Genomic DNA, 17,875 nt, shown 5'->3' on the forward strand with positions numbered 1-17,875 from the left:
CACACTCACTATGAGTGGCAGGGCAGTGCTGCAGTGCCAACTCAGGCCTCAAATCCGGGAGGGCCAGTATCCCATCCTCGTCGCCAGTATTAAATATTCAGGAAAAGTCAGAAGCCCAATGTAACTTCGTTTATTCAACAGCTCACTCCATATTAAAACAAGAACACACTCTGAAAGCCAACCAGAACTGCCAGTTGGCAGTTGACAGTTGATAGACCTTGCCATTAGAACTTTCGTCTACCTACGCTCTGCGATTGGTTAGAATCATAACATGTTAAACCCAATACATAACGATAAGCGACCATGTTGGTATCTAAATTCCCGAGGGAGTCCGTTCAAACAGCTCTTACTGCCAGAAAGTTCTGCATGATGTTTAGTCGGAATCTCCCTTCTTGTAACTTAAAGCCATTGGTTGATGTCCTACACTCCAGAGCAGGAGAAAACAAGTTTGCTCCATATTCCATGTGACAGCCCTTGAGATACTGAACCTCTGCTACTGAGCTAGAGCTCTTACAAGAGGTTGGATCCTAAGATAAGCCCCCCCCCACCGAAAGGGTGTTTCAGAGGTGTGGTGGGTGCAGGAGCATGGGGGGGGGGGCTTGGACCAGATCCTAAGCCTGCTCAGCCAGTAGTGAAGGCAGGGGCAGGGGGAAGAGCACCATGGGAGCCACTGGCTTCAGGGCACCCTCCAGTGGGCAGGCCCAGCGTTGCGTGATAACACAGCCTGGAGCATGCTGTGGGATGCTGGTGGCCCGTGGCCTGCAGGGCGCCCCAGCTGAGAGCCAGTGTGGTGTCGTGGTTAAGAGTGGTAGACTCGTAATCTGGGGAACCGGGTTTGTGCCCCCGCTCCTCCACATGCAGCTGCTGGGTGACCTTGGGCTAGTCACACTTCTCTGACGTCTCTCAGCCCCACTCACCTCATAGAGTGTTTGTTGTGGGGGAGGAAGGGAAAGGAGAATGTTAACCGCTTTGAGACTCCTTTGGGTAGTTATAAAGCGGGATATCAAATCCAAACTCTTCTTCTCTTCTTCTTCTTCTTCTTCTTCTTCATCTTCCCAGCCGCGGATGCCCTCCAGCAGGCCCAACGTTGCTGGAAAAAGCAGTATGAGGCACGACTCCAAGAGGGCGCCTGGAAGGGACACTGGTGCGACTGGTGTGCATTGGCCTGCAGGTTTCCCTCCCAAGTCTCATGCGCCCTCCCAGCAACACCCCCTGTGATGGTTTCTTTTCCGACAGCGCAGGGCTGGCCAGGAGGGACGCATTTGCTTCGGCGGCGCACCCTGCCCAATTAGATGTCCCGCTCCCATGGTGGTGGGGGCACACTTGCGTACCCACCCAGGTGCTGGTGGAGGGTTGCTACGCCGGTGGACTCAGCTCAGTCACATGACCTGGCACCCTGAGGATCCTCTCAAACTCCCTGCAATGCAGGAATCTGCCGCTGTACCTTATGGGGATCGAACCTGCAACCTTGGCGTTATCAGCACACCATGCTCTAACCAACTGTGCTATTGGAGAGGGAGAGAGAGAGTGAGTGAAGCTCCCCAAGAGTAATACCTGATGCCAGTTACAGGGAATGTAACTGTAACCTGATACCAGTTGGGACTAGGGAAAGCAGCCTTCTTGGTAGTTTTCTCTAGGTTTCCCTGGGAGAAGATCGCCTTTCCCCTACCTCTCTCCTGGTCTTCTGCTGTCTGATGAACGCCTCTTTTAAAAGAGCATCGGAGTACCAGGCGTCAGCAAACTTTTTCAGCAGGGGGCCAGTCCACTGTCCCTCAGACCTTGTGGGGGGCCAGACTATATTTTGGGGGGGAATATGAACGAATTCCTATGCCCCACAAATAACCCAGAGAAGCATTTTAAATAAAAGGACACATTCTACTCATGTAAAAACACGCTGATTCCCGGACCGTCCGCTGGCCGGATTTAGAAGGCGATTGGGCCGGATCCAGCCTTAGTTTGCCTACCCATGGAGTAAGCCCTGCTTCAAGCTGCCTGTTAATTGTGCTGCTGCTCTTCTTGCTGCTGTTACTTTTATGGAATACACTTTGTGGATATGCTCACAGAGCGATGTGATTCTACCTCTCTGCTTTAGGCTCTTTAAATTGAGCTTTGAATTTTAATTGCCTTTTATTGCCATGTGTGTGTGTATGATTTTGTGTTGTAAAGCTGTCTCGCCTTGGGAGCATTTTTCAGGAGCGGCGAGGTGCAATTTCTAAGTAAAGCTGCAGCATTCATGCTTAGCCGTCCAGACATGCAAAGTAGTCAAAAACAGGCTCGGTAATATGGTAGGTTTTTAATGGTTGATGTTCTATTGCGTTTATCATATTTTGTTGGGAACTGCCCAGAGTGGCTGAGGCAATCCAGTCAGATGGGCGGCATATACAGTAATTATTATTATTATTATTATTATTATTATTATTATTATTATTATTTTGTCGATGCAAGGAAAATTCCCAACACGTAACAAATGGAATTTCTTTGCATAATTCCCCCAATGGCAATATGAACGTACAATTGAAAGGAGGGGGAACACAGGGGACTGGGCAATTAGGAGCTGTAACAAAATGTTGCAGTATAGAGTGCTCCTGTTCAGGATTCCATTCGCCCTTGACTTCGCATTCCATGGCCACTGAGCATGCTCTGTCTTCACTGGGCTTTTTTCTTTCTTTTTTTCTTTTTTGGAGGGTAGTGCTTATTTAGTTTTTTTTTTTTGTGCTACTGCCAACCTATGAGGTTCCCCAAACCTGTTGTTCCCTCATTTCTTTGATAAACATTTTGGTTCACCTTATTTTAATAGGAGCCCATTATTTTAATACAAGCCCGTATTTTAATAGGAGCCCATTATTCAAACACAAAATATTGCTTTACTATGATATGAAGATTTTGAAACCAGGTTGTGTCCATGGCATACATTTAAAGCATATGGATTTCCCCCAAATAATCCTGGGAACTCTTATTTTGTCAAGCGTGCTGGAAATTCTAACTCTGCGAGTGGGGAAAACTACTGTTCCCATGGTTGTTTTTTTGGAGGGGAGGGGAGCCATGTGGTTTAAATTTATGGTACATATGTGGCTGAAAATACAACAACAACAAAAATAATCAAGAATGGTGAGCAGGAACCCAGACATCTCTTTTATTTTCTGGCAACTGGCCCAAAAGGAATTCATCCAGACTTTGTGGTGAGGTGAGGGGAGAGTTAGTTAGCAACCCTCGCTAATATTACTGCCAAGGGTACTGTGCAGACCGGGGAACTGGAGAGAGAGCAGCTGGGAGTGTCTTGCTTTGCTCCAGGCACCATTTAACATGCTTCAAGAGCAGCTGAGGCAAGGCAGCAATGCATTGTGGACAGAGAGGAGAGCCCTGTGCTCTAATGGAGCCATTCTTTTGCTGCCTGCTACATCATGCTGCCTGGAACTGTTGCTTTTCCTGCACTGTAGTTGCCACTGTGCCTGAGGCCTGGCGCTTTAAGCCCATCCTTGTCCTTGGAGACAGCAGGACAGACACGGAGGAGGAGATCCTAATGGCTTGACAGATCCCAATACTTGGCTCTCTCCTTCTGCCTCTTTCTGCAACTCTTCCTCCCCTACCTCTGTCAGCCCTGCCTCTTCATCTTCCCCCAGCCCCTGTGGATGCCACAGACACTCGCCACTTCCCCTAGATTCCCCTCCAGCCCCCTTGCCTCCTCTACACAACCCTCAGAGTCCTGCCTGTCCTCAACATTGGGGCAGCTTCCCACCTCATGCCACTGCTTCTGTGGATCCCAAGGCAGGCCTGCACTTCTGGATGCCTTCCTTGTCCCCACAGCCTGTTGTTCTGACTGTCCCTCCATGACTTGCCTGGACAGCCCATCCACCACCTCTCATTGTGCTGTAGCTCACAGCGCCATCTTTCTGTGGCCACGCAAACTGCAGAATGACGACACTCTTATATGTTTATTATACTGTATATGTAAGAAAAACAGCTTGGAATAGCCAAACTTTTAATGCCTGTTTGAGCCCAACCAGAGAAGAAGTTGGACATACCTCGTGTAAGAAAATACTTTCTTCTGTCTGCCAGTCAAGATCCATTTGCTTGATGGTTACAGCAAGTTAAGCGCATTTCTCAATGCTTCCCGAGTTTGGTTTATTTTAATAGCATGTTGATATTTTCAAAGCATGTACAGTACAGATATTTCCCACAGCATGCTTCCCTGTTTCCTGTTTCGAAACCTATGACCTTTATTCCTGAGAACCTCTTTAAATAGATCCCAGAGAAGGGTACGAGCTGATGTTTTATCATCAAGGGAAATATGTGAAGACAGCCCACACATGACATAGGAATTGGTGGAGGAGGAGGAATGTTCCCATTACCCCAACATGATAAACAATTGCAGCATTTTCTTTTGAAGTTTGGACAGTGTTAGCTTTCATGTGAAAAGGAAGCAAATTCCTCGTTTTCACAACACTGTATGCTGCTGCATCATCTGACGTCAGTCTGCTAATATCCAGAACTAGCGTGTGTCTTTCTGGTATGCACTCATCCTCGGAGCAAAGAGCTTTCAGAGATAGATGTCAGCAGGTTAATCAAACATCACCTAGAACCACTTGGTTTCAATCCCAGCAATGCCAGGGCTCCTAAACCACTGGACATTCCTTACTCATTGATGGAGACCGTTAAGTCGGGCTGGTGTTTATTCTATGAAAGAATGAGTCAGTGCCGGGAACTGCTGGATTCTTTTCTAAAGCACACTTGTTTGTTGAATATATCTGGAAAAACCAAGCCAGGGTGATCAATAAAGCCCCAAAGGGGTAGACCAGTGAAGCAAATAAGCAATTCAACCAATAAAGCAGCCTGTGGGCCTTCCCTCGCTCACTTCCAGGCAGCAACCCCAAGCAAGTGAAGGCCAATTGATTGATTTATTTACTTCACGGCGATCCACATAAATCACACATGAGTGGAATGTGCATAAGGCAGGGTTGCTCGTGTTGGACATAGAAGCTATCCTCGTAGTGTTTGTTGGCATCCGTCTTTCTCAGGAGATAATGGAAGAGTCCGCCTTCGGGGTGCGGTAGTTTGGTCCACTTCTCGAGTGATACAGTGGTACCTTGGTTGTCGAACTTAATCCGTTCCGGGAGTCCGTTCAAAAACCAAGGCGCCGCTTTCGATTGGCTGCAGGAGCTTCCTGCACTCAATCGGAAGCCGCAGAAGCTGCGTCGGACGTTCGGCTTCCAAAAATCGTTCACAAACTGGAACACTCACTTCTGGGTTTGCGGCGTTTGGGAGCCGATTTATTCGGGAGCCAAGCCATTCGACAACCGAGGTACTACTGCACTCTGAGTTCCAAGCACCCATTGAAGCAGGCAGACAGCGGCTGGTCAGCCCTTCATTGACCGCCGGTTGCCCAGCTTAAGGCAGGCGGTAGCTGACCAGGGAGACACAATGAACTCTGCCACCGAGGATGACAACCCATAGTGCTGGTACCTGATGCCGATCAGGTTGAGTGCATAATTCATAACTGCTGGCCCCCTCGTGCTGTTTTTGCTGTGTTAGCAGCACTCTCTGGGGTGCAAGCCTGGGCAGTGTGTACTGTATAGAGGTTCTGGGATGCCCAGACGAAAAGACCCCCCTCTGGGCCATACTGGTGTGGTCCAAAGGAAAGGAAAGCAGCATGTGTGGTGTATTTTTATTTATTTATACCCCATCTTTCCACAGAGGAGTTTTAAGATGGAATACATGGTTCTCCCCCTCCTCAATGTATCCCTGCAACAACCCTGTGAGGTAGGTTAGGTTGAGATATAGCTGCTGGCCAAAGATCACCCAGCAAGCTTCAATGCTGATTGGGGATTTGAACCCAGGTCTTCGTCCAATACTGTAACCACTACACCGTACTGTTTCTCCCTATCTCCAGTCCTAGCGTAAAGGGTATACAGGTTCTGTGAATCTCATGGGCGGCCATTTTGATAAGAACATTAATCTCTTATTCATTCTTTTTTTAAAAAAAACCACAACTTTATTTCTTTTTCTTTTTCTATTATTACATACATCACGTATCCATAACAATCATATTACATTCCCTCTTCCCTCCCCTCCTGGGCCTTCCCCAACTCCCACTTCTGGTTTATTTTTCCCTTATTACACACTGCTATATCTAAAATTACATTATTTTACTTCCGTATCTACTACATATTATTACCAATAAAGTTGTGTTTATTTAAATCCTGCCATCAAGTCACTAGTATCCCTTTGTTTCTGCAAGTAGACTATAAATGGTTCCCATTCTCTTTCAAAGTCACTGTTGTCTTTCTCACGAAGTCTGTCTGTCAATTTTGCCATTTCTGCATAGTTCATCAGTTTTTCTCGCCATTGTTCTTTAGTTGGTATTTCTCCAGTCTTCCAATTTTGTGCTATCAGAATTCTTGCCACAGTTCTTGCATACATAAATAGCGTCCTCATCTCCTTCGGCATGTCTTGGCCTCAAATGCCTAGCAAAAAAGCTTATGGTTGTTTTACAAATGTAATTTTCAACGTTTTCTTCAGTTCATTTCATAGCATTTCCCAGTACAATTTTACCTTTTTACAATCCCACCACATGTGATAGAAAGTACCTTCTGCCTCACATCTCCAACATTCTTTCTTTTCATTCTTGTACATTTTTGCCAGTTTCATCGGTGATATATACCATCTATACATCATCTTCATGTAGTTCTCTCTCAGCAATATACAATCGGTAAATTTCAAATTTACCTTCCACAATTTTATCCAATCATCAAATTGTATATTGTGTCCTATATCCTGTGCCCATTTGATCATTACCAATTTTACTTCTTCATCTTTGGTTCCCCATTCCAATAGGATGTTATATGCCTTTTTTAGTAATTTTGTATTTTCTTCTATCACTTCCTTTTGGAATTTGGAAATCTAATACAAGAAGCCTTTTTTGTTGTCTTCTTTAAATGTGTCCTTCAGCTGTCTATAATGCAACCAACTTTGGAGGTGTTCTTTTATTTCTTCATGTTCTTTCAATTTTACTTTCCCTTCTTGTTCAGCCAATAACTCTCTATATATTGGCCATTCTCCCTTTTTTCCAATGTTTTAAGTGACAATGCTTCAATAGGTGATACCCATCAAGGTGTCTTAGGTTCTAGTAGGTCTTTGTATTTTTCCCATACTTTATACAATGATTTCCTTATTATGTGATTGTGAAATCCTTTGTGTATTTTTAAGTAGGCATGCCATCTGAACCTATTGTCATGTCCTTCCAATTCTGTTATCTCTTCTCTCTCTAACTTGATCCTATCACGGATCCACACTAGAGATGCAACTTCATAGTATAACTTTAAGTCTGGAAGTGAAAAACCGCCTCTTTCTTTCACATCTGTTAGTATTTAATTTTTTATCCTTGGCTTTTTCCCATTCGAGACAAATCTTGAAATCTCTCTTTGCCATTCTTTGAAGCATGCGTTCCCCGTTATTACTGGAATAGTTTGGAAAAGAAATAACATTATTGGAAGTACATTCATTTTAATAGTTGCAAATCTCATTAGGGACAGGTTCATCCTATTCCATGAATCTCTTATTCATTCTTGTGGTTCTAAGCTTTTCCTAAGAATTGTTCTTCTTGATTCTCATGATCTTAAGGAAAATAAATTGTTTAGCTACACGTATTCACCCTTACAACAGAAAGCTAGAGGAAAGGGTCAAGCAAAGCCCTTGGGTTTACACAGGAAACTTCTCCTTAGCTGCCCAGATCTAAATAAGAAACATGAATTTTCCCAGCATGGATAATTTTAGACATGGCAGTCTCCGCTTAAGAAAACCAAATGTGATTGAAATCTTTCAGCATGCAAAAGTGTACACTTGACATGCTACAGATCTGGATAAGCTCTGTTTATCAAGGAAATACATTTTTCAATGCTTGTGATAATGAGTTTTCCACTTGGTACTCCTAAGAAAAAAAAGATGCCTTCTCAATCTGCTTAATAATAATAATAATAATAAGCAATATTCTTTTTGAGTCAAAACATTGCATTCCCCATAGAATGAACAAGACCTGGCCTTGCCTGCTGACGAAGTTATGCAGCTCTTTTTAAAAGGGGAGTCATGTGGGTTTTAAAACAATGTTGTTATGATTTCTGTGCTTTGTACATTATCTTGTGAGGCGGTATATAAATCTTTTCAGAAATAAACAAGCTGCCCTTAGCTCCTTCTAAGGAAGGGCAGGAGACAAATGTACTAGGATAAAATAAATGAAAATAAATAAATTTTCTTTTCTTTCTCCTGCTTTCCCCTCTTGTTTTCCCCTCTTACCTACAGCTCTTTATAGCTTTGATTTTTTTCAAGAGGTTTCCTCCACACACATTCCCCAGTTAGGATTGTTGTTTGTTATATGAAGCTTTCCTTCATATTCTGGAGAAAGAAGACAGTCCATCGCGGCTTGTAGAGTTGGCCTTGAGTGCAATCAATCTACACATTTATTCTTTTTCTTTGCCTGAGCAGTTATTTTGGGTTTTGATGACAGTGTGTGTGTTAGACTGGCCTTCATGAAGAAACCCTACTTGATATATGTGCTTGTCTTTCATAAAACGCCTAAACTCCACAAATTGTCTTGTCAAAACTTATAAGCTGCCTGTCATACCTTCGACTGATTAATTTCCCAGAGACACTGTATTCATAAACCTATTCAAGGTCTCTCTCTCTCTCTCTCTCTCTCTCTCTCTCTCTCTCTGTGTGTGTGTGTGTGTGTGTGTGTGTGTGTCTACAACGTTCTGGGAAGGTGGTTTCAACATGTCATCAACCTGCAGGCTTTGGGCTGTCTGTCTCTCGGGTTTGTATCTTGCAGAGGAGGAGGGGAAAGAATAAAAGTCTGGCTGGAAGATGCTATGACTTCATTTCCATAGGCAATGAGGGGAAGAAAATAACAGGGACATCTCTGGCTTAAGGCTTATCACTGGCAAGTACTGCAAGGAAAAGATGTTCCTTCACTTGTTCATCCATTGAGGGCATGAAGATAATGCTATGGGAACTGAGCTTCTCATAGCCAAAGGATTTTATAAAGTCATTAAAAAAAACAGGTAGATTTTATTTTTAAAAAATTGATGCTGTCCTAAGCCAGGTATGGGAGAATCTGCGGCCATCCAGATATTGTTCGACTGCATGGAATAGGGACCCTGAGCTAGGCCAAAATTTGGCAGGCTCTCTCTCTCTCTCAGACACACATACACCAATCCTTGTGCTAAGCTGGGCATTGGGGAGGAGGCATGAGGGCTCCGACAGGGTTCTAGACCCATTGTATCTTCTTCCCAAAGCTGGACAAGTGCTAACTAGACCAGGGGTAGGCAACCTAAGGCCTGTGGGCCAAATGTGGCCCAATCGCCTTCTCAATCCGGCCCACGGACTGTCCAGGAATCAGTGTGTTTTTACATGAGTAGAATGTGTCCTTTTATTTAAAATGCGTCTCTGGGTTATTTGTGGGGCATAGGAATTGGTTCTTTTCTCTCTTTTTTTCCAAAATATAGTCCGGCCCAGCATATGGTCTGAGGGACGGTGGACCGGCCCATGGCTGAAAAAGGTTACTGATCCCCGAACTAGGCTTTTGGAAGGAGGGAGGACTCTAGGACCCTGTCAGAGCCCTCACGCCTCCTTCCTGTAGCTGGATACCCTCTCCACTAGGTGCCCAGTGAAAATGGTTGTGCTGCCCCCAAATTGCCTCTGCACTGAACAGCTCTGCCAGAGGTCTCCCTGAGGATGCAATGGAGGCAGTGAAGTAGGATCTCTTCTCTGCCCTCACCGCCATGCGGTAGGCCCAGTTATGAGCCTGAACATGTACTCAGTCGGCTCCTAAGCAAGGTATACACCACTTATGCCCCAGCCCTTGCCCAGTCCATCAACCACAGATTCTCAGTATACCAAGGAGTGAAATGGACTCCATAGCACTGGAGTGATTGTGTCAATGGCCCTACAAGTTCCACAGTTCCATAGTGAACCTGCGGCCTCAACAGGATCACTTGCTCCATCCACTGGAAACGCCCCCAGAGCAGTTAGAGATCTGTCTGATTCCAGTCTCCAGAGGATGATGACCATCCTAACTGGTCCCTCAGCCTTTCAAGGGAGAATTGTCACTACAAATCCAAACCTCACCAGGAAGTGGTCGGGCCATGCCCATAGGGTGATAATCAACCCCACCCCTCATTTACAGACCACCACCCCTCATAGCTGTCAACTTTTTTCCTTTTTTAAGGGAAATTCCCTTATTTCGAATAGGATTCCTCGCAAGAAAAGGGAAAAGTTGACAGCTATGCCACCCCTCCCTGCAAGGAGCAAAAACTATATCCTGCTCTATTTGAGACAGGCCCACGGTTGCCACGGAGGCCATGAACTCTCAGGCCAGACCTGAGACATCCTCGGCATGTATGTTGAATTAACTCCAAACCACAATTCTGGGTTCCTCCAACATCACACTTGAGACAACCCAGGTGGGCAGAGATGAGTCGAATCTGACCCGCCCAGGTCTCTGTGATGCTTGCAAAATTGTCTTAGGCTGCTTTTTGCTACATATTAAGCAAGATGACTCGCAGCCTGAAGTTTGGAAATTGAACAATTGAGTGCTTATGCACATATGGGATTTGGCTTAGCCTGCTATTGAGTCAAATCACGTTTAAAGTTTTGCTTTGGCCCTTAGAATAAAATCTAAGTGCAATCAAATTTTTTCCTCCTGTCCTTTTCAACCTTGCAGAATAAAAATATCTACACTTGTGACTCAAATTAAGATGTAAAGATTTCCACTACTTGACATAATCCAAAATGGCAAATTGCAAAACACATTTCTATTTTTAGTGCACCATAAATAGCTTCTGAATATTATCGTTTTTAAAAAATGTCTTTATATTCATTCTGGATCCCTTGCTACATTCCTCAGCTAGAAGTGTGTCCTAAATAAACTCCTTAGAACATACGACTTGCTGAACTCAAAGAGACTAACTTTCTAGCAAACATGAAGTGAATTGCACTGTAAAAGTTATGCCCTGAATTGCTGAGACTTGGCTGGAAACAAACCTACCGAACTTGCACTTTCTGAAACAACACACAAACCTCCTTTGAAATTTGCTGTTACGGTAAAAAAAAACTTGCCAATGCCTTAAATGAGACTTTTTGAGGAATAAACACTCAGGATTATTGAGGCTACAATCATAGCTTCACCTACCTGGGAGTAAAACCCTAAAGGACTGACTTTTGAGTAGGGATGGGTGATTTGATCCATTACGGTTTCTCTCAGCTTCTAATTTTTCCAATCTTAAATCCAGTCTTGTGCATTTCCACATCAGCTTGTGATTTCTATTATTTTTTTAAGGTCCTTGTGAAAACTCACCTGCATTTTAGTGCAAATATCTCCTAATATACTGTACACATGTATGTTTGCATTCTGGCCTAATATATATATATATTTGCAAAACAGTTATTCATAATGCATTTTGTACGTTATTGTCGCCAATATTTACATTTTTATCGATACTTTGCAAGACAGGAATCTCAACTAAAGCATCCAACCCTCTGTTGGCCTCGCCACTTTTCCCCGAGGAAACCCGCATTTTAGAGCTGAATCAGAACAAACAGCAACTGGGCTTTCTGCAGGTTGCAGTTTGTTCCATATTAGCACTAAAGAGTGGGTTTTCTGGGGGAAGCAGTGGGGCAAAGGCTTGGACCCATGTCTAGAAAGCACAGATCAAGCGGGAAACTTCCTAGACTTGTGCTTTCTAGCCACAGGGCAAGGGGAAATGGGGACAAGATCCCAGTTTCATATGCATGGGAAGCCATCTCTTATGGATGTCAGCTGGTTGTTGTATTTGCTAATGGGACAAGGGTGACATTGTGGTCTAAACCAGTGTTCCCCAACCTTGGGCCTCCAGATGTTTTTGGACTACAACTCCCATCATCCCTAGCTAGCAAGACCATTGGTCAGTGATGATGGGAATTGTAGTCTGAAAACAGCTGGAGGCCCAAGGTTGGGGAACACTGGTCTAAACCACTGAGCCTCTTGGGCTTGCCAATAAGAAGGTCGGCAGTTCAAATCCCCGTGATGGGCTGAGCTCCCGTTGCTCTGTCCTAGCTCCTGCCAACCTAGCAGTTCAAAAGCACGCCAGTGCAAGTAGATAAATAGGTACCACTGCAGCAGGAATGTAAACAGCATTTCCATGCGCTCTGGTTTCCGCCACAGTGTTCTGTTGTGCCAGAAGCGGTTTAGTCATGCTGGCCACATGACCCGTAAAGCTGTCTGTAGACAAACGCTGGCTCCCTCAGCCCAAAAGCGAGATGAGCACCGCAACCCCATAGTCACCTTTGACTGAACTTAACCGTCCAGGGGTCCTTTACCTTTACCCTTTTGTATTTACTCTTCACTCGATACTGAAATATGCATGTGATGGTTGGAGTGACTGTTATGTGGCTCTGAAAATCTAGTGGCCAAGAACTTCGGGATACAAATATCAGAAGTGATATTGATACACAAGAGAGTAATAGGATAGGGACTCCAGTACTGGAGGGAAGAACATTCTGGCCTCTGTCACCGAGCAGGGTCACTGAGATGTTGCACTCCCTGACTCCCTGGAAGAAGGTTATGCCAAGGGGAAGACCAATCTGGCCTCATACATCGGCCAGAGAAGAAAGAGCAGCTGGGTGAAGTGGCAGACCAGACCAGCCTCATTCATCAGCTGAAGAAGGAGCAGCTGCGGGAAAAGGCAAGACCAGGCTGGCCTCATCTATCAGAGGAGGAGAAGCTGCACAAAGCTGGAGACCAGGCTGATCTCATTCATCCGCCAAGATGCTCCCGTTCCACACACACACATACCCAACACAAACACACATACAGCCCTAAACAGTGGGCAAACCTCTCTCTCAGGTTCCAATGGGATGGAAAGAGTTTTTTAAAGAAACAAAAAAATGCATGTTCCCCACCCCCACCCCACCTTCTGCCCTGTCAGCACAACCCCAGATTTTTGGATTCCACAAGAAGGTAGAATAATTTGCTTTTTTGGATTTTTTAAAATTGTTCTTTCACGCACAGCAATATCCTACATATTACAGTCTTGGAGCCAGTCCTTCTGAGCAGCTCAGTGCAGCATATCAAATGTTCCCACCAATCAAAGTATTAACAGACTCCCATCTGCAAAGCTTAAGCAAAGAGGCTTCATCGTTTGCCCGCAAAGCCCTCGGCCGCCAAAAACTTTGAAATCAATCCCAGTGTACTGTGCTAGGTGCAAATCGCCGGAACGTAGGGATGCTAACCATCAAAACTTTGATATTTCATGTTTAGTGTTATTGGGAACAGCCAATTGTGGTTTCCATCCAAACCCCTAAAGAGCAGCAATGATCCGGAGCTCTCTGCATTGCAGTTACAAAGGGTTCTTGAATAGTGCACCATCCTGCACCCTAATAATAACTCAGGTGTGCAGATCTCTATCCAAAGCAGCCAAATCTATATGCAACAGGGATGTTTGGGAAGTCGCAGGGTAACCCCAAACTTTGCAGCGCTGCAATAAGACCTCAGCTTGCTTGGTAGTTCTGCCAACTTCAGAAGTGCATGGAAGGGCAGCTGGACCAGGAGAGGTGTTTCTCAGCAGCAGCCCCTAAATTGTGAGCTCCCCACACAGGTGTATCTTGCATCTTCATTGTCTAGCTTTCCGTGTGATGCTGAAGATTCATCTCTATCCTGGCAGTTGAGAGTCAAGTTGACCTGTGATCAATTTGTATAAAGTACTTGGTTTCTTTGCTTGGGCTGCCACCTGGTGGCTCAAATTATTACAAGCGCTTGGCAAACAACTGGAGAGAGAAGCCACGAACTCTGAGATGTTAAAAGCTTGCGTCTCATATGAGGCGATTAAACCCCCAGATTTAATCCCCAAACCAAGCTTGGGAGAACTTTGCCCTGTTCTCTAGTTTATCTGTTGCAGCTGAAATGGCTATCTGGTGGCAACTTAAAGCTAACCAGCCTGGAGAGCTCAGTTGGTTAGACTAGCATAGTGCTGCTGATGCCAAGGTTGCAGGTTTGATCCCCGTATGGGACAACTGCATATTGGACTAGTTGATCCTCAGGGTACCCTTCCAACTCTATGATATAGATGGAGACAATTTATTTTGCTGTAACTGGGCAAATTGTACTTTGGCAGCTATGGCACATTGAACTTCAGGCTTAAGACAACATTTAAAATTGCTCAGACATCTCACTTTCTTATTTTAAAAAAATGCCCAAGACTTTAAAATACTGCCAGCCTTAATGAATAGGTGAAGAATCTATCCACACAACGCTGGCACAAAAACCCTGCAGACACACTACGTAAATGAATGAAAGTTTTCTATTCCCCTGCTTTTTTCTCCCCCCTTCTCTCCCCCCAGTGGCGTAGGGAGGGGGGCGAAGGGGTGGGGGGCCCGGGTACCACTCTGGAGAGGGTGACACTCTGGGTGCCCCTCCCTGGCTCGCCTCCACCCGGACGGGCTTGCTTGGGGCTCGCTCGCCAGCAGCACGCCGATACAGAGCGCTGTGCGCCGATACAGAGCGCTGCGCGCCACCGGCAGACCCCAAGCAAGCCGGTCCTAGGCTGGCCCAGCAGCAGTGCGTCACTCCCAGTGCGCAGGTGCAGCGGCCGCCCAATGCGTGCATCGTACGCTGTGCCTGCGCACTGGGAGCAACGCACTGCCAGTGGGCAAGCCCCGGACGGGCTTGCTCGGGGCTCGCCTGCTGGCAGTGCGCCACTACAGAGCGCTACGCACCACCAGCGGGCCACGAACAAGCCACGGAGCGAGGCCACCCCGCCTGGGGCTTGCCCACCCACCGCCGGCGCTCTGCTCCCAGCACGCATGCGCTTCCTCCGCCCGTCTCCCCCCCCACCTCTCTTCTCCCCCAGCATCATGCTGCCTATAATGGGGGTGTCTCCCATTGAATGTAACTGATCTGTAGAAAGGACTCTATGAATTGAAAACGGAGGCTCCCTACGTACTTTTGTACACTTTTGTGTACTGAGCTTGGATCCTAGAACAATAGGCATGTAGGATCCTAGAATGCAGCAACCTGATTGGTCTGCAGGAGCCGCCCAATCTGGCTCCAGGAGGAAGTGAATCAGCCTATTACTAGAACAATAGGCAGAAGGCAGCAACCTGATTGGCCTGCAGGAGCAGCCCAATCAGGCTCCAAGAGGGGAGTTGAATCAGCCAATCACGTGGGACCCATTGTGTAAATAATATAGCCAGAGGTTTGGGGGGAAATTCATTCGCTGTTTACTATGAGCTGAAATAAAGAGCATGAAATCAATACTCTACTCCGAGTATATTTCATACATGCAGCCTCTTACTGCTGTATAGCTGGAACATGACCCATTGAACAAAGGTAAGAGTCTCATCCCTTTTGTGTGTAAGGGAATATGACTCTCTGGCTGAAAAACGTTCTCCCATCCCTGCAGCATGCATAGGTTTGACTAATGCTGATATTCCCAGTGCAAATGCCTCTCTGGTTTTGGAGCAGGAATCTCCTAAGGAAGCCTATAGACCACTGTCCTCGAGGATACTTTATCACTCCCTGGTTATGTACCAATTCTGGATTTGGGGGAACCAGGGGTGCCAACTTGAATAAAATATAGGGGGAGGTAAGCCCCATCCTGCATCACAAGATCACAAGATGCAGTGTGTACACACCATTTGAATGGCAATGCCCATCAACTTTACGGAGGGTGTCCCCCTCAAAATGTTTTTAAGGAGGGGGAGTCAAAGGACTTCGGCCCCTAGGAGTTGGCTCCTATGGGGGGGAGCATCTGTTTCTTCTTTTTTTCTTCCAGAATTAAAATCCACCATAATGTCTAATCATCTCAGGGTCATGGGTTCGAGACCCACACTGGGCAAAAGATTCCTGCATCACAGGGAGTTGGACTGGATGACCCACAAGGTTCCTTCCAACTCAACAATTCTATGATCTATAATATCAAGTATCCGCTCCTTAACCTGGTACAGTGCAAATGCACGAACAATTAACTGTATGAAAATATACTTTACAGGGAGGAATTCAGCTAACTCTATTTATAACACAGATGGGCACAGACACTAGTCCTTTTGAGTACATTTGCAGAGACTGTGCAGCCCAGACAAAAGGGTTTTCGGAGCAAAAAGAAAACTCCTTGGACGAAAAGACTCTGTTCTTTCCAGATGTTTAACACATTGAGTGTCTGCTGCCACGTCGGATGGAGTCTGGCTGTACACTTTCCCACTTGCTGCAGAAACAATTTTTTCCACTGCTCAGTGACACTAAAAGACATCTTGTAGCCGAGACTTTTCACATGCAAAGTTTCCAGTCTAGCATGTGTTAGGACTGAGAAAAGGCACTCGTGAAGGAGGCTGCAGGAATGAAAGATTTTCATTATATTTCATATTTGCAATCCTTCTGTTGCCCATTACCCACTTCTGATCCTGTGCTCACTCTACTGCAGCTACTGATGCAGGAATACATACACATACACACACACACACACACACACACACACATATATGAAGATACCAATTTTCACTTTCAAAAATGACTTGTGACCCCCAAATGCAGCCATCCTTCAGAATCTCCACTTCCGAAATCTGACTTTTGTGATGCACGTCTCCTAGCAAATCCACAAAAATGTGTATGTTATGGGAAATAGTGTCTAGAAATGCATATATTCCTGAAAATAAAATAGCATTCTACCAAGGACAATTACTTGCAAAATGTGTGTATGGGGGGTGGGGTCCACAAAAAATGCTGGTGAACTTTCGTGAGGACCTTTTAAAATCATCATCATCATCATCATCATCATCACAAACTGATGTGGAAATGTGGAGAACTGAAATGATTAGGAAAATGAGAAACTGCAACAGACAGATTTATCTGTTCCTACATCCAGTCATCTTTCTCCTCAGTCTTCCTCTATGCCATGAAACAAGGGGTAATTTTTATGTGTTTAGTATTTTGACTTTGTGTTTTAAAATACAGTTGTGAATTTTTCTTGGTTTTACTGTTTTATCTTCTTGTAAACCACTTTGAGGGGTGTGTGTGTGTGTGTGTGTGTGTGTGTGTAATCAAGCAACATATAAATTTCTCCAGCTAAGTCATACTCAGAGTAGAACTAATGATATAAATGGGCTTAAGTTATGACTAATGTGGGATATTACCCACAATTCCTGCTAACAATCAAGTGATTGCATAAGCAAGAAAACGGATCCTGCTCTCCCTAAAAAAGAAAGCCAGGATACCCACCACTGTGATGGTAGCAAATTACACTGGTGGCTACACCCATGCAGGTTGTTGGCATCCGTCTGTCTTGAGCGACAATGGAGTGCACCTCTGGTACCTTGTAACTGCTACCTCCTGCATTGGCAGCACCCAAGTCACGTTTCTGGGGTGCAAGCCTAGTCAGTGTGTATGGAGGGCCTGGGCTGCCCAGACAAAAATAACCTGCTCTCTGCCTTGCTGATGTGGTCCAAAGGAAAGCAGAGCAATACCTTTGGCACCAGCTTGGCTGGAGTTGCCAGAAGGAGGCATACATGGCGCCATCCAACTGTCAGGGACTGCACTCCGGAATTGTGTAGGGTTTACTCCTTAGCCTTTTCTTCTCCCAAAGATGTCCAGCAATGCAGAGGGTACATATTTTCCCCTGGAGCTTACTCCATAGCCTTTTCTTCTCCGGAAGATATATCCCACAAGGCAGCAGAGGTTGAGGATCAGAGTTTTCCTTCTCCAGATGGGCTCCCTTCCCAGGTTGATGAGCCCCATCTGCCCCTCATTTCTCTCTACAGAATGTGTAGAAACTGCCTTCTTGACCATTGGACCCACTATTGGTCTTGTCCGCTCAATTCACCTGTCTTTGCATGCAGGGGAAGTCCCTAACTCATGGAG

Source organism: Lacerta agilis, chromosome 4 (assembly GCF_009819535.1).
Source record: "Lacerta agilis isolate rLacAgi1 chromosome 4, rLacAgi1.pri, whole genome shotgun sequence".
In the NCBI taxonomy this organism is placed as follows: Eukaryota; Metazoa; Chordata; class Lepidosauria; order Squamata; family Lacertidae; genus Lacerta; species Lacerta agilis.